This window comes from Halictus rubicundus, unplaced genomic scaffold, assembly GCF_050948215.1.
Source record: "Halictus rubicundus isolate RS-2024b unplaced genomic scaffold, iyHalRubi1_principal scaffold0063, whole genome shotgun sequence".
Classification (NCBI taxonomy): domain Eukaryota; kingdom Metazoa; phylum Arthropoda; class Insecta; order Hymenoptera; family Halictidae; genus Halictus; species Halictus rubicundus.
In genome coordinates, this window is record NW_027488604.1 from 1,010,588 (window position 1) to 1,031,160 (window position 20,573).

Sequence of the window (20,573 nt, forward strand, 5' to 3'; positions counted from 1 at the left end):
ATAGGATAGGATAGAGGATAGGATAGGATAGAGGATAGGATAGGATAGAGGATAGGATAGGATATAGGATAGGATAGGATAGAGGATAGGATAGGATAGAGGAATAGGATAGGATAGAGGATAGGATAGACGATAGGATAGGATAGAGCATAGGATAGGATAGAGGATGGGATAGGATAGAGGACAGGATAGGATACAGGATTGGATAGGATACAGGAAAGGATAGGATTGAGGATAGGATAGGATGGAGGATAGGATAGGATAGAGGATAGGATAGGATAGAGGATAGGATAGACGATAGGATAGGATAGCGGATAGGATAGGATAGAGGATAGAGGATAGGATAGGATAGAGGATAGAGGATAGGATAGGATAGAGGATAGGATACGATAGAGGATAGGATAGGATAGAGGATAGGATACGATAGAGGATAGGATAGGATAGAGGATAGGATAGGACAGAGGATAGGGTTGGGGATTTGATAGGATAGAGGATAGGATAGGATAGAAGATGGGATAGGATAGAGGATACGATAGGATAGAGGATAGGATAGGATAGAGGATAGGATAGGGGATTTGATAGGATAGAGGATAGTATAGGATAGAGTATAGGATAGGATAAGATAAAAGGATAGGATCGAATAGAGGATAGGATAGGATAGAGAATAGGATAGGATACAGGATAGGATAGGATAGAGGATAGGATAGGATAGAGGATAGGATAGGATAGAGGATAGGATAGGATACAGGATAGGATAGGATAGAGGATAGGATAGGATAGAGGATAGGATAGGATAGAGGATAGGATAGGATAGAGGATAGGATAGGATAGAGGATAGGATAGGATAGAGGATAGGATAGGATAGAGGATAGGATAGGATACAGGATAGGATAGGATAGAGGATAGGATAGGATAGAGGATAGGATAGGATAGAGGATAGGATAGGATAGAGGATAGGATAGGATAGAGGATAGGATAGGATATAGGATAGGATAGGATAGAGGATAGGATAGGATAGAGGAATAGGATAGGATAGAGGATAGGATAGACGATAGGATAGGATAGAGCATAGGATAGGATAGAGGATAGGATAGGATAGAAGATAGGATAGAATAGAGGATAGGATAGGATAGAGGATAGGATAGGATAGAGGATAGAGGATAGGATTGGATAGTGGATAGGATAGGATAGAGGATAGGATAGGATAGAGGATAGGATAGACGATAGGATAGGATAGAGGATTGGATAGGATAGAGGATAGATGATAGGATAGGATAGAGGATAGGATAGGGGATTTGATAGGATAGAGGATAGGGTAGGATAGACGATAGGATAGGATACAGGATAGGATAGGATAGAGGATAGGATAGGATAGAGGATAGGATAGGATAGAGGATAGGATGGGATACAGGATAGGATAGGATAGAGGATAGGATAGGATAGAGGATAGGATAGGATAGAGGATAGGATAGGATAGAGGATAGGATAGGATAGAGGATAGGATAGGATATAGGATAGGATAGGATAGAGGATAGGATAGGATAGAGGAATAGGATAGGATAGAGGATAGGATAGACGATAGGATAGGATAGAGCATAGGATAGGATAGAGGATGGGATAGGATAGAGGACAGGATAGGATACAGGATTGGATAGGATACAGGAAAGGATAGGATTGAGGATAGGATAGGATGGAGGATAGGATAGGATAGAGGATAGGATAGGATAGAGGATAGGATAGACGATAGGATAGGATAGCGGATAGGATAGGATAGAGGATAGAGGATAGGATAGGATAGAGGATAGAGGATAGGATAGGATAGAGGATAGGATACGATAGAGGATAGGATAGGATAGAGGATAGGATACGATAGAGGATAGGATAGGATAGAGGATAGGATAGGACAGAGGATAGGGTTGGGGATTTGATAGGATAGAGGATAGGATAGGATAGAAGATGGGATAGGATAGAGGATACGATAGGATAGAGGATAGGATAGGATAGAGGATAGGATAGGGGATTTGATAGGATAGAGGATAGTATAGGATAGAGTATAGGATAGGATAAGATAAAAGGATAGGATCGAATAGAGGATAGGATAGGATAGAGGATAGGATAGGATACAGGATAGGATAGGATAGAGGATAGGATAGGATAGAGGATAGGATAGGATAGAGGATAGGATAGGATAGAGGATAGGATAGGATACAGGATAGGATAGGATAGAGGATAGGATAGGATAGAGGATAGGATAGGATAGAGGATAGGATAGGATAGAGGATAGGATAGGATAGAGGATAGGATAGGATATAGGATAGGATAGGATAGAGGATAGGATAGGATAGAGGAATAGGATAGGATAGAGGATAGGATAGACGATAGGATAGGATAGAGCATAGGATAGGATAGAGGATAGGATAGGATAGAAGATAGGATAGAATAGAGGATAGGATAGGATAGAGGATAGGATAGGATAGAGGATAGGATAGGATAGAGGATAGAGGATAGGATTGGATAGTGGATAGGATAGGATAGAGGATAGGATAGGATAGAGGATAGGATAGACGATAGGATAGGATAGAGGATAGGATAGGATAGAGGATAGGATAGGATAGAGGATAGGATAGGATAGAGGATAGGATAGACGATAGGATAGGATAGAGGATTGGATAGGATAGAGGATAGATGATAGGATAGGATAGAGGATAGGATAGGGGATTTGATAGGATAGAGGATAGGATACAGGATAGGATAGGATAGAGGATAGGATAGGGGATTTGATAGGATAGAGGATAGGATATGATAGAGGATAGGATAGGATAGAGGATAGGATAGAGGATAGCATAGGATAGAGGATAGGATAGGACAGAGGATAGCATATGATAGAGGATAGGATAGGATAGAGGATAGGATAGAGGATAGGATAGGATACAGGATAGGATAGGATAGAGGATAGGATAGGGTAGAGGATAGGATAGAATAGAGGATAGGATAGGATATAGGATAGGATAGGGTAGAGGATAGGATAGGATAGAGGCATAGGATAGGATAGAGGATAGGATAGACGATAGGGATAGGATAGAGCATAGGATAGGATAGAGGATAGGATAGGATAGAGGACAGGATAGGATACAGGATTGGATAGGATACAGGAAAGGGTAGGATTGAGGATAGGATAGGATGGAGGATAGGATAGGATAAAGGATAGGATAGGATAGACGATAGGATAGACGATAGGATAGGATAGAGGATAGGATAGGATAGAGGATAGAGGATAGAGGATAGGATAGGATAGAGGATAGAGGATAGGATCGGATAGACGATAGGATACGATAGAGGATAGGATAGGATAGAGGATAGGATAGGACAGAGGATAGGGTTGGGGATTTGATAGGATAGAGGATAGGATAGGATAGAAGATAGGATAGGATAGAGGATAGGATAGGATAGAGGATAGGATAGGATACAGGATAGGATAGGATGGAGGATAGGATAGGATAGAGGATAGGATAGGATAGAGGATAGGATAGAGGATTGGATAGGATACAGGATAGGATAGAATAGAGGATAGGATAGGGGATTTGATAGGATAGAGGATAGGATAGGATAGAGGATAGGATAGGATAGAGGATAGGATAGGATAGAGGATAGGATAGGATAGAGGATAGGATAGGATAGGATAGAGGATAGGATAGGATAGAGGATAGGATAGGATAGAGGATAGGATAGGATAGAGGATAGGATAGGATAGAGGATAGGATAGGATAGGATAGAGGATAGGATAGGATAGAGGATAGGATAGGATAGGATAGAGGATAGGATAGGATAGAGGATAGGATAGGATAGAGGATAGGATAGGATAGAGGATAGGATAGGACAGAGGATAGGATAGGGGATTTGATAGGATAGAGGATAGGATAGGATATAAGATAGGATAGGATAGAGGATAGGATAGGATAGGATAAAAGGATAGGATCGAATAGAGGATACTATAGGATAGAGGACAGGAGAGGATACAGGATTGGATAGGATACAGGAAAGGATAGGATTGAGGATAGGATAGGATGGAGGATAGGATAGGATAGAGGATAGGATAGGATAGAGGATAGGATAGACGATAGGATAGGATAGAGGATAGCATAGAGGATAGGATAGAGGATAGGATAGGTTAGAGGATAGGATAGGACAGAGGATAGGATCGGATAGAGGATAGGATAGGATAGGATAGAGGATAGGATAGGATACAGGATAGGATAGGATGGAGGATAGGATAGGATAGAGGATAGGATAGGATAGAGGATAGGATAGAGGATTGGATAGGATACAGGATAGGATAGGATAGAGGATAGGATAGGGGATTTGATAGGATAGAGGATAGGATAGGATAGAGGATAGGATAGCATAGAGGATAGGATAGGATAGAGGATAGGATAGGATAGAGGATAGGATAGGATAGAGGATAGGATAGGATAGAGGATAGGATAGGATAGAGGATAGGATAGGATAGAGGATAGGATAGGATAGAGGATAGGATAGGATAGAGGATAGGATAGGGTAGAGGATAGGATAGGATAGAGGCATAGGATAGGATAGAGGATAGGATAGACGATAGGGATAGGATAGAGCATAGGATAGGATAGAGGATAGGATAGGATAGAGGACAGGATAGGATACAGGATTGGATAGGATACAGGAAAGGGTAGGATTGAGGATAGGATAGGATGGAGGATAGGATAGGATAAAGGATAGGATAGGATAGACGATAGGATAGACGATAGGATAGGATAGAGGATAGGATAGGATAGAGGATAGAGGATAGAGGATAGGATAGGATAGAGGATAGAGGATAGGATCGGATAGACGATAGGATACGATAGAGGATAGGATAGGATAGAGGATAGGATAGGACAGAGGATAGGGTTGGGGATTTGATAGGATAGAGGATAGGATAGGATAGAAGATAGGATAGGATAGAGGATAGGATAGGATAGAGGATAGGATAGGATACAGGATAGGATAGGATGGAGGATAGGATAGGATAGAGGATAGGATAGGATAGAGGATAGGATAGAGGATTGGATAGGATACAGGATAGGATAGAATAGAGGATAGGATAGGGGATTTGATAGGATAGAGGATAGGATAGGATAGAGGATAGGATAGGATAGAGGATAGGATAGGATAGAGGATAGGATAGGATAGAGGATAGGATAGGATAGGATAGAGGATAGGATAGGATAGAGGATAGGATAGGATAGAGGATAGGATAGGATAGAGGATAGGATAGGATAGAGGATAGGATAGGATAGAGGATAGGATAGGATAGAGGATAGGATAGGATAGGATAGAGGATAGGATAGGATAGAGGATAGGATAGGATAGGATAGAGGATAGGATAGGATAGAGGATAGGATAGGATAGAGGATAGGATAGGACAGAGGATAGGATAGGGGATTTGATAGGATAGAGGATAGGATAGGATAGAAGATAGGATAGGATAGAGGATAGGATAGGATAGGATAAAAGGATAGGATCGAATAGAGGATACTATAGGATAGAGGACAGGAGAGGATACAGGATTGGATAGGATACAGGAAAGGATAGGATTGAGGATAGGATAGGATGGAGGATAGGATAGGATAGAGGATAGGATAGGATAGAGGATAGGATAGACGATAGGATAGGATAGAGGATAGCATAGAGGATAGGATAGAGGATAGGATAGGTTAGAGGATAGGATAGGACAGAGGATAGGATCGGATAGAGGATAGGATAGGATAGGATAGAGGATAGGATAGGATACAGGATAGGATAGGATGGAGGATAGGATAGGATAGAGGATAGGATAGGATAGAGGATAGGATAGAGGATTGGATAGGATACAGGATAGGATAGGATAGAGGATAGGATAGGGGATTTGATAGGATAGAGGATAGGATAGGATAGAGGATAGGATAGCATAGAGGATAGGATAGGATAGAGGATAGGATAGGATAGAGGATAGGATAGGATAGAGGATAGGATAGGATAGAGGATAGGATAGGATAGAGGATAGGATAGGATAGAGGATAGGATAGGATAGAGGATAGGATAGGATAGAGGATAGGATAGGATAGAGGATAGGATAGGATAGAAGATAGGATAGAATAGAGGATAGGATAGGATAGAGGATAGGATAGGATAGAGGATAGAGGATAGGATTGGATAGTGGATAGGATAGGATAGAGGATAGGATAGGATAGAGGATAGGATAGACGATAGGATAGGATAGAGGATAGGATAGGATAGAGGATAGGATAGGATAGAGGATAGGATAGGATAGAGGATAGGATAGGATAGAGGATAGGATAGACGATAGGATAGGATAGAGGATTGGATAGGATAGAGGATAGATGATAGGATAGGATAGAGGATAGGATAGGGGATTTGATAGGATAGAGGATAGGATACAGGATAGGATAGGATAGAGGATAGGATAGGGGATTTGATAGGATAGAGGATAGGATATGATAGAGGATAGGATAGGATAGAGGATAGGATAGAGGATAGCATAGGATAGAGGATAGGATAGGACAGAGGATAGCATATGATAGAGGATAGGATAGGATAGAGGATAGGATAGAGGATAGGATAGGATACAGGATAGGATAGGATAGAGGACAGGATAGGGTAGAGGATAGGATAGAATAGAGGATAGGATAGGATATAGGATAGGATAGGGTAGAGGATAGGATAGGATAGAGGCATAGGATAGGATAGAGGATAGGATAGACGATAGGGATAGCATAGAGCATAGGATAGGATAGAGGATAGGATAGGATAGAGGACAGGATAGGATACAGGATTGGATAGGATACAGGAAAGGGTAGGATTGAGGATAGGATAGGATGGAGGATAGGATAGGATAAAGGATAGGATAGGATAGACGATAGGATAGACGATAGGATAGGATAGAGGATAGGATAGGATAGAGGATAGAGGATAGGATAGGATAGAGGATAGAGGATAGGATCGGATAGACGATAGGATACGATAGAGGATAGGATAGGATAGAGGATAGGATAGGACAGAGGATAGGGTTGGGGATTTGATAGGATAGAGGATAGGATAGGATAGAAGATAGGATAGGATAGAGGATAGGATAGGATAGAGGATAGGATAGGATACAGGATAGGATAGGATGGAGGATAGGATAGGATAGAGGATAGGATAGGACAGAGGATAGGATAGGGGATTTGATAGGATAGAGGATAGCATAGAGGATAGGATAGAGGATTGGATAGGATACAGGATAGGATAGAATAGAGGATAGGATAGGGGATTTGATAGGATAGAGGATAGGATAGGATAGAGGATAGGATAGGATAGAGGATAGGATAGGATAGAGGATAGGATAGGATAGAGGATAGGATAGGATAGAGGATAGGATAGGATAGAGGATAGGATAGGATAGAGGATAGGATAGGATAGGATAGAGGATAGGATAGGATAGAGGATAGGATAGGATAGAGGATAGGATAGGATAGAGGATAGGATAGGATAGAGGATAGGATAGGATAGAGGATAGGATAGGATAGAGGATAGGATAGGATAGGATAGAGGATAGGATAGGATAGAGGATAGGATAGGATAGAGGATAGGATAGGATAGAGGATAGGATAGGACAGAGGATAGGATAGGGGATTTGATAGGATAGAGGATAGGATAGGATAGAAGATAGGATAGGATAGAGGATAGGATAGGATAGGATAAAAGGATAGGATCGAATAGAGGATACTATAGGATAGAGGACAGGAGAGGATACAGGATTGGATAGGATACAGGAAAGGATAGGATTGAGGATAGGATAGGATGGAGGATAGGATAGGATAGAGGATAGGATAGGATAGAGGATAGGATAGACGATAGGATAGGATAGAGGATAGCATAGAGGATAGGATAGAGGATAGGATAGGTTAGAGGATAGGATAGGACAGAGGGTAGGATAGGATAGAGGATAGGATAGGATAGGATAGAGGATAGGATAGGATACAGGATAGGATAGGATGGAGGATAGGATAGGATAGAGGATAGGATAGGATAGAGGATAGGATAGAGGATTGGATAGGATACAGGATAGGATATGATAGAGGATAGGATAGGGGATTTGATAGGATAGAGGATAGGATAGGATAGAGGATAGGATAGCATAGAGGATAGGATAGGATAGAGGATAGGATAGGATAGAGGATAGGATAGGATAGAGGATAGGATAGGATAGAGGATAGGATAGGATAGAGGATAGGATAGGATAGAGGATAGGATAGGATAGAGGATAGGATAGGATAGAGGATAGGATAGGATAGAGGATAGGATAGGATAGAGGATAGGATAGGATAGAGGATAGGATAGGATAGAGGATAGGATAGGATAGAGGATAGGATAGGATAGAGGATAGGATAGGATAGAGGATAGGATAGGATAGAGGATAGGATAATATAGAGGATAGGATAGGACAGAGGATAGGATAGGATAGAGGATAGGATAGGATAGAGGATAGGATAGGATACAGGATAGGATAGGATGGAGGATAGGATAGTATAGAGGATAGGATAGGATAGAGGATAGGATAGAGGATTGGATAGGATACAGGATAGGATAGGATAGAGGATAGGATAGGGGATTTGATAGGATAGAGGATAGGATAGGATAGAGGATAGGATAGGATAGAGGATAGGATAGGATAGAGGATAGGATAGGATAGAGGATAGGATAGGATAGAGGATAGGATAGGATAAAGGATAGGATAGGATAGAGGATAGGATAGGATAGAGGATAGGATAGGATAGAGGATAGGATAGGATAGAGGATAGGATAGGATAGAGGATAGGATAGGATAGAGGATAGGATAGGATAGAGGATAGGATAGGATAGAGGATAGGATAGGATAGAGGATAGGATAGGATAGAGGATAGGATATGATAGAGGATATTATAGGATAGAGGATAGGATAGGATAGAGGATAGGATAGGATAGAGGATAGGATAGGATAGAGGATAGGATAGGATAGAGGATAGGATAGGATAGAGGATAGGATAGGATAGAGGATAGGATAGGATAGAGGATAGGATAGGATAGAGGATAGGATAGGATAGAGGATAGGATAGGATAGAGGATAGGATAGGATAGAGGATAGGATAGGATAGAGGATAGGATAGGATAGAGGATAGGATAGGATAGAGGATAGGATTGGATAGAGTATAGGATAGGATAGAGGATAGGATAGGATAGAGGATAGGATAGGATAGAGGATAGGATAGGATAGAGGATAGGATAGGATAGAGGATAGGATAGGATAGAGGATAGGATAGGATATAGGATAGGATAGGATAGAGGATAGGATAGGATAGAGGAATAGGATAGGATAGAGGATAGGATAGACGATAGGATAGGATAGAGCATAGGATAGGATAGAGGATAGGATAGGATAGAGGACAGGATAGAATACAGGATTGGATAGGATACAGGAAACGATAGGATTGAGGATAGGATAGGATGGAGGATAGGATAGGATAGAGGATAGAGGATAGGATAGAGGATAGGATAGACGATAGGATAGGATAGGATAGAGGATAGGATAGACGATAGGATAGACGATAGGATAGGATAGGATAGAGGATAGAGGATAGAGGAAAGGATAGGATAGAGGATAGAGGATAGGATAGGATAGAGGATAGGATAGGATAGAGGATAGGATAGGATAGAGGATAGGATAGGATAGAGGATAGGATAGAATAGAGGATAGGATAGGATAGAGGATAGGATAGGATAGAGGATAGGATAGGATAGAGGATAGGATAGGATAGAGGATAGGATAGGACAGAGAATAGGGTAGGTGATTTGATAGGATAGAGGATAGGATAGGATAGAAGATAGGATAGGATAGAGGATAGGATAGGATAGAGGATAGGATAGGATAGAGGACAGGATAGGATATAGGATTGGATAGGATACAGGAAAGGATAGGATTGAGGATAGGATAGGATGGAGGATAGGATAGGATAGAGGATAGGATAGGATAGAGGATAGGATAGACTATAGGATAGGATAGAGGATAGGATAGGATACAGGATAGGATAGGATAGGATACAGGATAGGATAGGGGATTTGATAGGATAGAGGATAGGATAGGATAGAGGATAGGATAGGATACAGGATAGGATAGGATAGAGGATAGATGATAGGATAGGATAGAGGATAGGATAGGATAGAGGATAGGATAGGACAGAGGATAGGATAGGATGCAGGATAGGATAGGATAGAGGATAGGATAGGATAGAGGATAGGATAGGATAGAGGACAGGATAGGATACAGGATTGGATAGGATACAGGAAAGGATAGGATTGAGGATAGGATAGGATGGAGGATAGGATAGGATAGAGGATAGGATAGGATAGAGGATAGGATAGAGGATTGGATACGATAGAGGATAGGATAGGATAGAGGATAGGATAGGATAGAAGATAGGATAGAATAGAGGATAGGATAGGATAGAGGATAGGATAGGATAGAGGATAGAGGATAGGATTGGATAGTGGATAGGATAGGATAGAGGATAGGATAGGATAGAGGATAGGATAGACGATAGGATAGGATAGAGGATAGGATAGGATAGAGGATAGGATAGGATAGAGGATAGGATAGGATAGAGGATAGGATAGGATACAGGATAGGATAGGATAGAGGATAGGATAGGATAGAGGATAGGATAGGATAGAGGATAGGATAGGATAGAGGATAGGATAGGATATAGGATAGGATAGGATAGAGGATAGGATAGGATAGAGGAATAGGATAGGATAGAGGATAGGATAGACGATAGGATAGGATAGAGCATAGGATAGGATAGAGGATAGGATAGGATAGAAGATAGGATAGAATAGAGGATAGGATAGGATAGAGGATAGGATAGGATAGAGGATAGAGGATAGGATTGGATAGTGGATAGGATAGGATAGAGGATAGGATAGGATAGAGGATTGGATAGGATAGAGGATGGATGATAGGATAGGATAGAGGATAGGATAGGGGATTTGATAGGATAGAGGATAGGATAGGATAGAGGATAGGATAGGATAGAGGATAGGATAGGATACAGGATAGGATAGGATAGAGGATAGGATAGGTTAGAGGATAGGATAGGATAGAGGATAGGATAGGATACAGGATAGGATAGGATAGAGGATAGGATAGGATAGAGGATAGGATAGGATAGAGGATAGGATAGGATAGAGGATAGGATAGGATAGAGGATAGGATAGGATAGAGGATAGGATAGGATAGAGGATAGGATAGGATAGAGGATAGGATAGGATAGAGGATAGGATAGGATAGAGGATAGGATAGGATAGAGGATAGGATAGGATAGAGGATAGGATAGGATAGAGGATAGGATAGGATAGAGGATAGGATAGGATAGAGGATAGGATAGGATAGAGGATAGGATAGGATAGAGGATAGGATTGGATAGAGTATAGGATAGGATAGAGGATAGGATAGGATAGAGGATAGGATAGGATAGAGGATAGGATAGGATAGAGGATAGGATAGGATAGAGGATAGGATAGGATAGAGGATAGGATAGGATATAGGATAGGATAGGATAGAGGATAGGATAGGATAGAGGAATAGGATAGGATAGAGGATAGGATAGACGATAGGATAGGATAGAGCATAGGATAGGATAGAGGATAGGATAGGATAGAGGACAGGATAGAATACAGGATTGGATAGGATACAGGAAACGATAGGATTGAGGATAGGATAGGATGGAGGATAGGATAGGATAGAGGATAGAGGATAGGATAGAGGATAGGATAGACGATAGGATAGGATAGGATAGAGGATAGGATAGACGATAGGATAGACGATAGGATAGGATAGGATAGAGGATAGAGGATAGAGGAAAGGATAGGATAGAGGATAGAGGATAGGATAGGATAGAGGATAGGATAGGATAGAGGATAGGATAGGATAGAGGATAGGATAGGATAGAGGATAGGATAGAATAGAGGATAGGATAGGATAGAGGATAGGATAGGATAGAGGATAGGATAGGATAGAGGATAGGATAGGATAGAGGATAGGATAGGACAGAGAATAGGGTAGGTGATTTGATAGGATAGAGGATAGGATAGGATAGAAGATAGGATAGGATAGAGGATAGGATAGGATAGAGGATAGGATAGGATAGAGGACAGGATAGGATATAGGATTGGATAGGATACAGGAAAGGATAGGATTGAGGATAGGATAGGATGGAGGATAGGATAGGATAGAGGATAGGATAGGATAGAGGATAGGATAGACTATAGGATAGGATAGAGGATAGGATAGGATACAGGATAGGATAGGATAGGATACAGGATAGGATAGGGGATTTGATAGGATAGAGGATAGGATAGGATAGAGGATAGGATAGGATACAGGATAGGATAGGATAGAGGATAGATGATAGGATAGGATAGAGGATAGGATAGGATAGAGGATAGGATAGGACAGAGGATAGGATAGGATGCAGGATAGGATAGGATAGAGGATAGGATAGGATAGAGGATAGGATAGGATAGAGGACAGGATAGGATACAGGATTGGATAGGATACAGGAAAGGATAGGATTGAGGATAGGATAGGATGGAGGATAGGATAGGATAGAGGATAGGATAGGATAGAGGATAGGATAGACGATAGGATAGGATAGAGGATTGGATACGATAGAGGATAGGATAGGATAGAGGATAGGATAGGATAGAAGATAGGATAGAATAGAGGATAGGATAGGATAGAGGATAGGATAGGATAGAGGATTAAGGATAGGATTGGATAGTGGATAGGATAGGATAGAGGATAGGATAGGATAGAGGATAGGATAGACGATAGGATAGGATAGAGGATAGGATAGGATAGAGGATAGGATAGGATAGAGGATAGGATAGGATAGAGGATAGGATAGGATAGAGGATAGGATAGGATAGAGGATAGGATAGGATAGAGGATAGGATAGACTATAGGATAGGATAGAGGATAGGATAGGATACAGGATAGGATAGGATAGGATACAGGATAGGATAGGGGATTTGATAGGATAGAGGATAGGATAGGATAGAGGATAGGATAGGATACAGGATAGGATAGGATAGAGGATAGGATAGGATAGAGGATAGGATAGGACAGAGAATAGGGTAGGTGATTTGATAGGATAGAGGATAGGATAGGATAGAAGATAGGATAGGATAGAGGATAGGATAGGATAGAGGATAGGATAGGATAGACTATAGGATAGGATAGAGGATAGGATAGGATACAGGATAGGATAGGATAGGATACAGGATAGGATAGGGGATTTGATAGGATAGAGGATAGGATAGGATAGAGGATAGGATAGGATACAGGATAGGATAGGATAGAGGATAGATGATAGGATAGGATAGAGGATAGGATAGGATAGAGGATAGGATAGGACAGAGGATAGGATAGGATGCAGGATAGGATAGGATAGAGGATAGGATAGGATAGAGGATAGGATAGGATAGAGGACAGGATAGGATACAGGATTGGATAGGATACAGGAAAGGATAGGATTGAGGATAGGATAGGATGGAGGATAGGATAGGATAGAGGATAGGATAGGATAGAGGATAGGATAGACGATAGGATAGGATAGAGGATTGGATACGATAGAGGATAGGATAGGATAGAGGATAGGATAGGATAGAAGATAGGATAGAATAGAGGATAGGATAGGATAGAGGATAGGATAGGATAGAGGATTAAGGATAGGATTGGATAGTGGATAGGATAGGATAGAGGATAGGATAGGATAGAGGATAGGATAGACGATAGGATAGGATAGAGGATAGGATAGGATAGAGGATAGGATAGGATAGAGGATAGGATAGGATAGAGGATAGGATAGGATAGAGGATAGGATAGGATAGAGGATAGGATAGGATACAGGATAGGATAGGATAGAGGATAGGATAGGATAGAGGATAGGATAGGATAGAGGATAGGATAGGATAGAGGATAGGATAGGATATAGGATAGGATAGGATAGAGGATAGGATAGGATAGAGGAATAGGATAGGATAGAGGATAGGATAGACGATAGGATAGGATAGAGCATAGGATAGGATAGAGGATAGGATAGGATAGAAGATAGGATAGAATAGAGGATAGGATAGGATAGAGGATAGGATAGGATAGAGGATAGAGGATAGGATTGGATAGTGGATAGGATAGGATAGAGGATAGGATAGGATAGAGGATTGGATAGGATAGAGGATGGATGATAGGATAGGATAGAGGATAGGATAGGGGATTTGATAGGATAGAGGATAGGATAGGATAGAGGATAGGATAGGATAGAGGATAGGATAGGATACAGGATAGGATAGGATAGAGGATAGGATAGGATAGAGGATAGGATAGGATAGAGGATAGGATAGGATACAGGATAGGATAGGATAGAGGATAGGATAGGATAGAGGATAGGATAGGATAGAGGATAGGATAGGATAGAGGATAGGATAGGATAGAGGATAGGATAGCATAGAGGATAGGATAGGATAGAGGATAGGATAGGATAGAGGATAGGATAGGATAGAGGATAGGATAGGATAGAGGATAGGATAGGATAGAGGATAGGATAGGATAGAGGATAGGATAGGATAGAGGATAGGATAGGATAGAGGATAGGATAGGATAGAGGATAGGATAGGATAGAGGATAGGATAGGATAGAGGATAGGATTGGATAGAGTATAGGATAGGATAGAGGATAGGATAGGATAGAGGATAGGATAGGATAGAGGATAGGATAGGATAGAGGATAGGATAGGATAGAGGATAGGATAGGATAGAGGATAGGATAGGATATAGGATAGGATAGGATAGAGGATAGGTTAGGATAGAGGAATAGGATAGGATTGAGGATAGGATAGGATAGAGGATAGGATAGGATAGAGGATAGGATAGAGGATAGGATAGAGGATAGGATATGATAGAGGAATAGTATAGGATAGAGGATAGGATAGACTATAGGATAGGATAGAGCATAGGATAGGATAGAGGATAGGATAGGATAGAGGAATAGGATAGGATAGAGGATAGGATAGACGATAGGATAGGATAGAGCATAGGATAGGATAGAGGATAGGATAGGATAGAGGACAGGATAGGATACAGGATTGGATAGGATACAGGAAAGGATAGGATTGAGGATAGGATAGGATGGAGGATAGGATAGGATAGAGGATAGGATAGGATAGAGGATAGGATAGACGATAGGATAGGATAGAGGATAGGATAGGATAGAGGATAGAGGATAGGATAGGATAGGTGATAGAGGATAGGATAGGATAGAGGATAGGATAGGATAGAGGATAGGATACGATAGAGGATAGGATAGGACAGAGGATAGGATAGGATAGAGGATAGGATAGACGATAGGATAGGATAGAGGATAGGATAGGATACAGGATAGGATAGGATAGGATACAGGATAGGATAGGGGATTTGATAGGATAGAGGATAGGATAGGATAGAGGATAGGATAGGATACAGGATAGGATAGGATAGAGGATAGATGATAGGATAGGATAGAGGATAGGATAGGATAGAGGATAGGATAGGACAGAGGATAGGATAGGATGCAGGATAGGATAGAGGATAGGATAGGATAGAGGATAGGATAGGATAGAGGACAGGATAGGATACAGGATTGGATAGGATACAGGAAAGGATAGGATTGAGGATAGGATAGGATGGAGGATAGGATAGGATAGAGGATAGGATAGGATAGAGGATAGGATAGACGATAGGATAGGATAGAGGATTGGATAGGATAGAGGATAGGATAGGATAGAGGATAGGATAGGATAGAAGATAGGATAGAATAGAGGATAGGATAGGATAGAGGATAGGATAGGATAGAGGATAGAGGATAGGATTGGATAGTGGATAGGATAGGATAGAGGATAGGATAGGATAGAGGATAGGATAGACGATAGGATAGGATAGAGGATAGGATAGGATACAGGATAGGATAGGATAGGATACAGGATAGGATAGGGGATTTGATAGGATAGAGGATAGGATAGGATAGAGGATAGGATAGGATACAGGATAGGATAGGATAGAGGATAGGATAGAATAGAGGATAGGATAGGATAGAGGATAGGATAGGATACAGGATAGGATAGGATAGAGGATAGGATAGGATAGAGGATAGGATAGGATAGAGGATAGGATAGGATAGAGGATAGGATAGGATATAGGATAGGATAGGATAGAGGATAGGATAGGATAGAGGAATAGGATAGGATAGAGGATAGGATAGACGATAGGATAGGATAGAGCATAGGATAGGATAGAGGATAGGATAGGATAGAAGATAGGATAGAATAGAGGATAGGATAGGATAGAGGATAGGATAGGATAGAGGATAGAGGATAGGATTGGATAGTGGATAGGATAGGATAGAGGATAGGATAGGATAGAGGATAGGATAGACGATAGGATAGGATAGAGGATTGGATAGGATAGAGGATAGATGATAGGATAGGATAGAGGATAGGATAGGGGATTTGATAGGATAGAGGATAGGATAGGATAGAGGATAGGATAGGATACAGGATAGGATAGGATAGAGGATAGGATAGGATAGAGGATAGGATAGGATAGAGGATAGGATAGGATACAGGATAGGATAGGATACAGGATAGGATAGGATAGAGGATAGGATAGGATAGAGGATAGGATAGGATAGAGGATAGGATAGGATAGAGGATAGGATAGGATAGAGGATAGGATAGGATATAGGATAGGATAGGATAGAGGATAGGATAGGATAGAGGAATAGGATATAATAGAGGATAGGATAAACGATAGGATAGGATAGAGCATAGGATAGGATACAGGATTGGATAGGATACAGGAAAGGATAGGATTGAGGATAGGATAGGATGGAGGATAGGATAGGATAGAGGATAGGATAGGATAGAGGATAGGATAGACGATAGGATAGGATAGCGGATAGGATAGGATAGAGGATAGAGGATAGGATAGGATAGAGGATAGAGGATAGGATAGGATAGAGGATAGGATACGATAGAGGATAGGATAGGATGGAGGATAGGATAGGACAGAGGATAGGGTTGGGGATTTGATAGGATAGAGGATAGGATAGGATAGAAGATGGGATAGGATAGAGGATACGATAGGATAGAGGATAGGATAGGATAGAGGATAGGATAGGATAGAGGATAGGATAGGATAGAGGATAGGATAGGATACAGGATAGGATAGGATAGAGGATAGGATAGGATAGAGGATAGAGGATAGGATTGGATAGTGGATAGGATAGGATAGAGGATAGGATAGGATAGAGGATAGGATAGACGATAGGATAGGATAGAGGATTGGATAGGATAGAGGATAGATGATAGGATAGGATAGAGGATAGGATAGGGGATTTGATAGGATAGAGGATAGGATAGGATAGAGGATAGGATAGGATACAGGATAGGATAGGATAGAGGATAGGATAGGATAGAGGATAGGATAGGATAGAGGATAGGATAGGATACAGGATAGGATAGGATAGAGGATAGGATAGGATAGAGGATAGGATAGGATAGAGGATAGGATAGGATAGAGGATAGGATAGGATAGAGGATAGGATAGGATAGAGGATAGGATAGGATATAGGATAGGATAGGATAGAGGATAGGATAGGATAGAGGATAGGATAGGATAGAGGATAGGATAGGATATAGGATAGGATAGGATAGAGGATAGGATAGGATAGAGGATAGGATAGACGATAGGATAGGATAGCGGATAGGATAGGATAGAGGATAGAGGATAGGATAGGATAGAGGATAGAGGATAGGATAGGATAGAGGATAGGACACGATAGAGGATAGGATAGGATGGAGGATAGGATAGGACAGAGGATAGGGTTGGGGATTTGATAGGATAGAGGATAGGATAGGATAGAAGATGGGATAGGATAGAGGATACGATAGGATAGAGGATAGGATAGGATAGAGGATAGGATAGGGGATTTGATAGGATAGAGGATAGGATAGGATAGAGTATAGGATAGGATAAGATAAAAGGATAGGATCGAATAGAGGATAGGATAGGATAGAGGACAGGAGAGGATACAGGATTGGATAGGATACAGGAAAGGATAGGATTGAGGATAGGATAGGATGGAGGATAGGATAGGATAGAGGATAGGATAGGATAGAGGATAGGATAGACGATAGGATAGGATAGAGGATAGGATAAAGGATAGCATAGGATAGAGGATAGGATAGAATAGAGGATAGGATAGGATAGAGGATAGGATAGGATAGAGGATAGAGGATAGGATTGGATAGTGGATAGGATAGGATAGAGGATAGGATAGGATAGAGGATAGGATAGACAATAGGATAGGATAGAGGATAGGATAGGATACAGGATAGGATAGGATAGGATAGAGGATAGGATAGGGGATTTGATAGGATAGAGGATAGGATAGGATAGAGGATAGGATAGGATACAGGATAGGATAGGATAGAGGATAGGATAGGATAGAGGATAGGATAGGATAGAGGATAGGATAGGATACAGGATAGGATAGGATAGAGGATAGGATAGGATAGAGGATAGGATAGGATAGAGGATAGGATAGGATAGAGGATAGGATAGGATAGAGGATAGGATAGGATATAGGATAGGATAGGATAGAGGATAGGATAGGATAGAGGAATAGGATAGGATAGAGGATAGGATAGACGATAGGATAGGATAGAGCATAGGATAGGATAGAGGATAGGATAGGATAGAAGATAGGATAGAATAGAGGATAGGATAGGATAGAGGATAGGATAGGATAGAGGATAGAGGATAGGATTGGATAGTGGATAGGATAGGATAGAGGATAGGATAGGATAGAGGATAGGATAGACGATAGGATAGGATAGAGGATTGGATAGGATAGAGGATAGATGATAGGATAGGATAGAGGATAGGATAGGGGATTTGATAGGAAAGAGGATAGGATAGGATAGAGGATAGGATAGGATACAGGATAGGATAGGATAGAGGATAGGATAGGATAGAGGATAGGATAGGATAGAGGATAGGATAGGATACAGGATAGGATAGGATAGAGGATAGAGGATAGGATTGGATAGTGGATAGGATAGGATAGAGGATAGGATAGGATAGAGGATAGGATAGACGATAGGATAGGATAGAGGATTGGATAGGATAGAGGATAGATGATAGGATAGGATAGAGGATAGGATAGGGGATTTGATAGGATAGAGGATAGGATAGGATAGAGGATAGGATAGGATACAGGATAGGATAGGATAGAGGATAGGATAGGATAGAGGATAGGATAGGATACAGGATTGGATAGGATACAGGAAAGGATAGGATTGAGGATAGGATAGGATGGAGGATAGGATAGGATAGAGGATAGGATAGGATAGAGGATAGGATAGACGATAGGATAGGATAGAGGATAGGATAGAGGATAGCATAGGATAGAGGATAGGATAGGACAGAGGATAGCATAGGATAGAGGATAGGATAGGACAGAGGATAGGATAGGATAGAGGATAGGATAGGATAGAGGATAGGATAGGATACAGGATAGGATAGGATGGAGGATAGGATAGGATAGAGGATAGGATAGAGGATAGCATAGGATAGAGGATAGGATAGGACAGAGGATAGCATATGATAGAGGAATAGGATGGGATAGAGGATAGGATAGACGATAGGATAGGATAGAGCATAGGATAGGATGGAGGATAGGGTAGGATAGAGGATAGGATAGGATAGAGGATAGGATAGACGATAGGATAGGATAGAGGATAGGATAGGATAGAGGATAGAGGATAGGATAGGATAGAGGATAGGATAGACGATAGGATAGGATAGAGGATAGGATAGGATAGAGGATAGAGGATAGGATAGGATAGAGGATAGAGGATAGGATAGGATAGAGGATAGGATAGGATAGAGGATAGGATAGGATAGAGGATAAGATAGGATAGAGGATAGGATAGGATAGAGGATAGGATAGGATACAGGATAGGATAGGATGGAGGATAGGATAGGATAGAGGATAGGATAGGATAGAGGATAGGATAGAGGATTGGATAGGATACGGGATAGGATAGGATAGAGGATAGGATAGGGGATTTGATAGGATAGAGGATAGGATATGATAGAGGATAGGATAGGATAGAGGATAGGATAGGATAGAGGATAGGATAGGATAGAGGATAGGATAAAATAGAGGATAGGATAGGATATAGGATAGGATAGGATAGAGGATAGGATAGGATAGAGGAATAGGATGGGATAGAGGATAGGATAGACGATAGGATAGGATAGAGCATAGGATAGGATGGAGGATAGGGTAGGATAGAGGATAGGATAGGATAGAGGATAGGATAGACGATAGGATAGGATAGAGGATAGGATAGGATAGAGGATAGAGGATAGGATAGGATAGAGGATAG